Source organism: Nothobranchius furzeri, chromosome 5 (genome assembly GCF_043380555.1).
Source record: "Nothobranchius furzeri strain GRZ-AD chromosome 5, NfurGRZ-RIMD1, whole genome shotgun sequence".
NCBI classification, from domain to species: Eukaryota; Metazoa; Chordata; class Actinopteri; order Cyprinodontiformes; family Nothobranchiidae; genus Nothobranchius; species Nothobranchius furzeri.
In genome coordinates, this window is record NC_091745.1 from 81,299,121 (window position 1) to 81,305,120 (window position 6,000).

At 48.2% G+C, this 6,000-nt stretch overlaps 1 protein-coding gene across 5 annotated transcripts in view; it reads right to left on the minus strand.

Annotated features, from left to right (window-relative positions):
- Window positions 1–6,000, minus strand: part of cdk14 (cyclin dependent kinase 14) — a 146,455-nt gene that overhangs the window by 107,450 nt on the left and 33,005 nt on the right. The window lies entirely within an intron of this gene.

Genomic DNA, 6,000 nt, shown 5'->3' on the forward strand with positions numbered 1-6,000 from the left:
AGCCACCACTGCTTATTTCAGATGTAGTCAAGGCTCAGTTTCACGTATCTGTCTCTGTTCTGGACCCCAGCAGCTGGGTTGTCTCTGTAGGCAGCAGCGCGGGGTTGGTGTTAGCTGAGTGAGAACACGGCTGACCTTTAGAGCAGCACGTTTCAGCGGGCCTGGTGCCCCCTACACACACCTGCTGAACCAGTCCTGTGACTGCTTCTGCTGCTGGCTCGCAGCTGTGTCTACCCACAGCCGAGTTCTGCAGGAGCCGCCCAGTTCCAGTTTCAGGTCTGTGACCTGTAAACGTACATAGATCAGGCTCACGTTTACAGACTGCTTAAAGCAAAGCAAACTTACAAATATCTTGTTTAACGCTACAAACTGTGCGCCTCAGCTCACCGTGATGCTGCTGACAGCTGGGACTACTCAGCTGTAGAGCAGATGGAGGGAGACACGGACCTGGGACCAACGAGGGGAAACTCAAACACAAAAGAAGGGCCTGGGACATAATAAGGATAATAAAACAGAAAAAGGAAGGGATAACAGCAAACTGGGAGAATAAGCTACTATAATAAAGGGGCAGAGGGGACAAATATGAACTGAGACACAGGAACAAACACGACACGAAGCTCCAAAGCTTTAGGATCAGGGTTAAAGCTGCAATCATTCATTAGGGAAACAAATTAGCTTAAAACATTGTTTTCATTCCTCTTAACAAGGTTCTGACTTCATAGAGATAGAACTCTACTGTGGAGATGAAACAATAATGAATAAAGTGGTTTTCTCACATTTGTCTAAAAACCTCCTCCAACAACACGTTTCAGACCAAAACCAACCGCTGGACCATCCAGGCGCCGGTCTCTCTGAACCACACCTCCCCGGGTCCTCCACTCACGTGTTCAGCAGCAGAACACCACCGGTGAGAGGTTCTCCGCTCAGTAACATCAGAGGAGGGGAAACAGCCGGCTGCTACCACTTCAGCTTCAGGACAGACCAGAGTCCCAAAAAGAAAATCTCCATCTGAAGTCACGGGCAGCAACAGACATTTGGACCTAGAAAACTTAAACTGGTGTTTAACACGATCCGGGTTCCTCCGGCTTCGCGAGGTTCCGGCTTGGCCGGAGCGTCTCGGGGGGGTCCGTGACCGTGTTGACATCCAGAACCGAGCTTGTTCTGTAGATCCACTGAAGCAGCTTTAGGGTCAAACTGGGACCATCGTGGGTTCAGCTCTCTAGGGGCCGGAATGATGGTTCATGCTGCCAGAAAGGACCTTCTGGATTGCTATTGGTGTTAGATCATCTGGAGATCATGAGATATTAGCCCATGTCTGCTTCTGCAGACTGAATCGGTTCTCGTTATAATCAAAGTCTTACATCATGCTCTCTTCTTACCGTGGACTCTGAAGTGAGTTTCTTCCTGAAGAGACTGAAGGACGCTACGCTGTGACCCTCACAGGGTCCCGACCTTCTCGGAGGTTCTCTTTAATCAGCTACTTCCACCCAGGAGCCAAATCAGAACATGTTTAAAATGTTCCTCAGTTGAAATGATCTCCATCCCAACCTTGGAGAGCATGCTTTGGCATCAGTTTGTGTGTCTACTTGGATTTGACTTGCTGATCTCTGAGTTTAATGTATTCTGGGAGTGATTTCCTATAAAGTGCAGCGGTTTAAAGCCTGGCTGACCTACAGAGGTTCCCTGTATCCTTGAGTTCTGCTGGCTACCCACCAAATCCAAGTCACTCTCACTGGGCGACTACAGAAAAGAGGAAATCAGTCATGCAAAGGCGTTCTGGTGTTCTGCTGCTGGGTTAGGGAAGGAGAAAACATCTAAAAAGGAAACGTGTTACAGTTGCTAACGGAGATTTTCCAACAACACAGCAGTTATTAGTGAAGCCACATGGTGATCCATCACCTGCTAGTGATGAAGAGAACCCGATTTAGAAACAGGAACTCATCGTTGTCCTCAGCCTCTGAACGTATGCTCCAAGAGAACGTCTGCTTAGGGTTAGGGTTCCCAGAGCTTCACACCAACATCACCTGGTCATTCTTCAAACTAAGCGATTAGGTCAAAAACACAACTATGTGTGCAGGTGTCATCAGTCCCTCCCACACCCGGTCTGCATACCGACATGAGGCTCCAGCAGGTGGAAGGCCTGTGTGGGTGGTACCGGTCCGCTGCTGCAGAAGGAGCTGTCTGTTCCTGCTTTCTAACAACATGACTACAGGTGAGTCAGTGAAACTGGTGCAGAACCCAGTAATCCAGCTCAGACTGAGAGACCATCTAAAGGGGTGTCCAATCCTGGTCCTGGAGGCCCGGTAACCTAGCCTAGTGAACTAGACCAAATTCGTGCTTTGCAAAGTTTGGTCTAGGCATGCTCCATTGGAACCTCTGCAGCTCCTACCAGGACTCTGGCTAGCCAATCACAGCTCTCTAGAGGGGTTTCAAACACACAAAGAGCTGTGATTGGTCCATAATGGTCGGCCAGTCATAGTGCTCTATCTGCTTAGTGAACAAATCACAGAGCATTATCTGCTTTGTGGGCCAATCAGGGCACTCTATATGCCTGGTGGGTGGGATGATGCAACAGAGTGAAACAAGAGGATGTCACATTCATTGTCCAGTGGACAACGGTAGAACCCGCCCCACAACCGAGAGCCGTCAATGGAGCGTGGCCAGACTAAATAATACATTTATTTAGTCTGGCTTGCCAGGCTAGCGGTAACCAGCATGTTTTAGTTTTAACCTGCTTCGACACACCTGGTTTCTATCAGCAGGTGATCAACAGGCTTCTGCAGAACCTGATGAGCTGCTGCACAGGTGAGAACAGAAACCACTAAAAGGTGCCGATACCGGTCCTCCAGGACACGGGTCGGCCTGATCTAAAGGCTCAGAAACCCTACTTATGCACCGCACTCCGGCCTAGGGTTAAGGGAAGCGATGCTGCCGGCTGGACCGCTGGTGAGCTGTTGTTGCTGATTATTCAGAAAGATCTATACCCCAGAAAAGTGCACTTACATGGGTGTTGTGTTGTTTGCACAAACAACCAGAGAAGTTGAGGGGGTAAGAAAAAGGTGGATGTCCCGATTATGTTTATTTATTTAGCAGACACTTTTATCCAAAGCGACTTACAGTTCATAACCTATAGGGCATGTTGTGTTCTGTGGGGGAACCCGGAGTACCCGGAGGAAACCCACGCATGCAAGGGGAGAACACGCAACTCCACGCAGAAAGACCACAGCCGAGTCGAGTTCAGAACCTGCAACCTTCGTGCTGCGAGGCAACAGTGCTAACCACTGCGCCACCATGCAGCCCATTACCTGTGGATGTGCACACTGCCCCATTGTTCTGGCCTGCTCCACCCCCTACGCCCTCACAGCCATGCTCTCACTGGTGCACCACCACAAAAATACGAGCAATAAGATCTCTCACTACAGAAACACCTCCCAGTTGGAAATGTGAGCCAGCCAACGACTTCGACCAGAAAATAGAATTATTTATGTCCAGTAAAACGTCCTGGAGGGCGGCGTGTTCCTGCCAAGCCGTCTAATACCCAACTAACATCGCCTTTGATTGAGATTCTGGAGAACAGAAAGTTCAGACATAAATGATCAGACTGGCAAGCTTCCCAGCCGCTTGGCTTCAGGAGAGAACCGGCCACCGAGGCGGAGTGGATCAGTACTCCAACCCAGACTCCTCCACCGCTGCAGCCTCCGACGGTCGGCTGTGAAACCTGAACCAGGAGGGCAACAACGCCCCGAAACACTCGTCTTTGTCCTGTTAACGGCTACTTGTCCTTTCTGTTGGATGTGACACACTTTGAGTCTGATCTTATCCGGTCTGATGGGACTGTGTGTGTTACTAATGCAGGTGTGTTTATCCTCGTGCCGATGCCACGCCCGTTATGTGCTGATGATTAGAGTCCTAACACGTTACTCTATCGTTTTAATCGGGCGTCACTAAATAGTTCACGGCAGGATTTATAACACCTCTCAGTCAGGACTCCAAAGTGCTTTACACTACAGCATCCTTCATCCACTCACACGCTGAGAACCGGGACTACCACCAGCAGGCAAGGGGGTAAGGTGTCTTGCCCAGGGACACAACAGCAGAAATCTCTGCTGGGATCGAACCAGCAACCTTCTGACCACTGCTGGTGACCATGTGACGCAGACTCAGCTGGCAGCAGGTGGAAAACACAACCGAAGAGCCGGCTCCTGAACAAAAGGAATATTTAAACATGAGGATGAACAAATCTGGGTGACTTTCACACCTTCCACTGCAGGAGTCTGGATTTCAGCTCCAGCAGCCTCCCGCTACATCTTCTCTTACTTCTCATCCCTTTCCTATGCTTCATTCCAGTTTTCCTTTTCGTTTAGACAGAAAGAAAAACGGATCACAAACAAGCTGGATGTGCTTCCTGCGTTCATGCCTCGGAGCACTTTCGTCTTTGTAACTATCGATGTGTCTAGAGAACGAGTTAACGTGTTAAAGTTACTCAGCTGATCAAAGCGTACACATGCTAACATCGGCTAACCATGTATTTTTATTTTTCTGTCTGCTGCAGAGGGTTAGGGTTTCCAGATGAGGACTGAAGATCCTGTTCCGTTTTAGTCGTTAGCTCGCTGCTAGCTACACAGAGCTAGGTGCTGAGGACAGCAGATGCTAGCTATGGTCTCCTCTTAATGACACGTGCCAAACAAACTAAAACAGATCCATACTCAGAGGTGAAGCTAAAGAGTTTGATGTATTAAAGGTGCGTGGTGTGTGAAGGCCGGGTCACTGAAAGAGTAAAAACCAATACCGACATTTTCTGACATTACATTTTAATGCTGAGCTGATGATGTCGGACTTGCCTGGTTCTGAGCGGTCACAAACAAAGACGCTGGTTGTGCTGCAAGTCTTTTATTCTCTAAAGTTAAAACCTGTTTTTGCTTAAATGAAGGCGACTTTCTTGTTTATAGAAGTAAAATTCATGGAGACCTGTGTTAGCTGGCTCATTTAAAACATGCAGCCTAACGTTCTGGACCCTGAAGAACTGGAACCAGAATCAAAACTGGAATCGTTTGAATTCTAACAAATGCCCAACCCTAGTGCAGCACCAGGCTAAAGGTCAAAGGAGACAGATCATCTGCTGCTGTGGCCCCAGACTCTCGAGCTCTCTCCCCCTGAGCCTGAGACCAGTGGACTCAGTGGTCTCCTTTAAACTCGCCTGTTCAGGTTTGGTGGGACCTCCTCTTCATCCTCTTCTTCCTCACTCGCTGCTCTTGCTGCTTCTGCCGGTCCTGTCTTTTATGGCCTCCCTTCTTTTCTTAGTTTTAATTTAAATCTTACCTTTTAGTTTATATCCTTAAAGTTTTATTTGTATTAATTTCTGATCAGCGTTTTACTTGAATAGTGATTCGTATCTTGAACGGTGATAAATAAATAAACTTGGCTGTGGTCGTTGTCTCGGGTGACAGCGACGTCGGTGTTTGAAGGGCTGAGGCTTGGCCAGGAGAGGACCTCCGTGGATCTCAGAAACACGTGTTGAAGTTCTTTTTACTACGTTAGTTTTTGTACAAATGTTTCACAAAATCGACATTTCTGTCTTCCGCCTGTGCACTTTCTCCAACACATCAAAGAGGCTCCTGATTTAGAGACGCAGGTGTTTGGTTACTACTGGTTGTTACCATGGCAACCTTAACACGTGTAAGCTTTAACATATCTCTCTATACTTTATAAACACAGCAGAGCACACATGTAGTGTGTTGTAGCTGCATTTCTATCCTTTTGGTTTATTTTGCATGAACTGAAGTGAAGTTTGAGCCGAAGGCTCTGCCTCTAGAGTCCCATCGCTGCTAAAGTGCATGATCCTCGACACGCCAGCATCACTAATCTGATCTCAGGTCTCTTTCCTTCTACTCTCTCTCTCTTCCAAACACCCTGGCCTGTTGACTCCTGAGGAGATGCTTATGGCTCTGCAGAAAGCCTTCCTACACTTCCACAACACACTCTCACAGATGGCAAATGGGA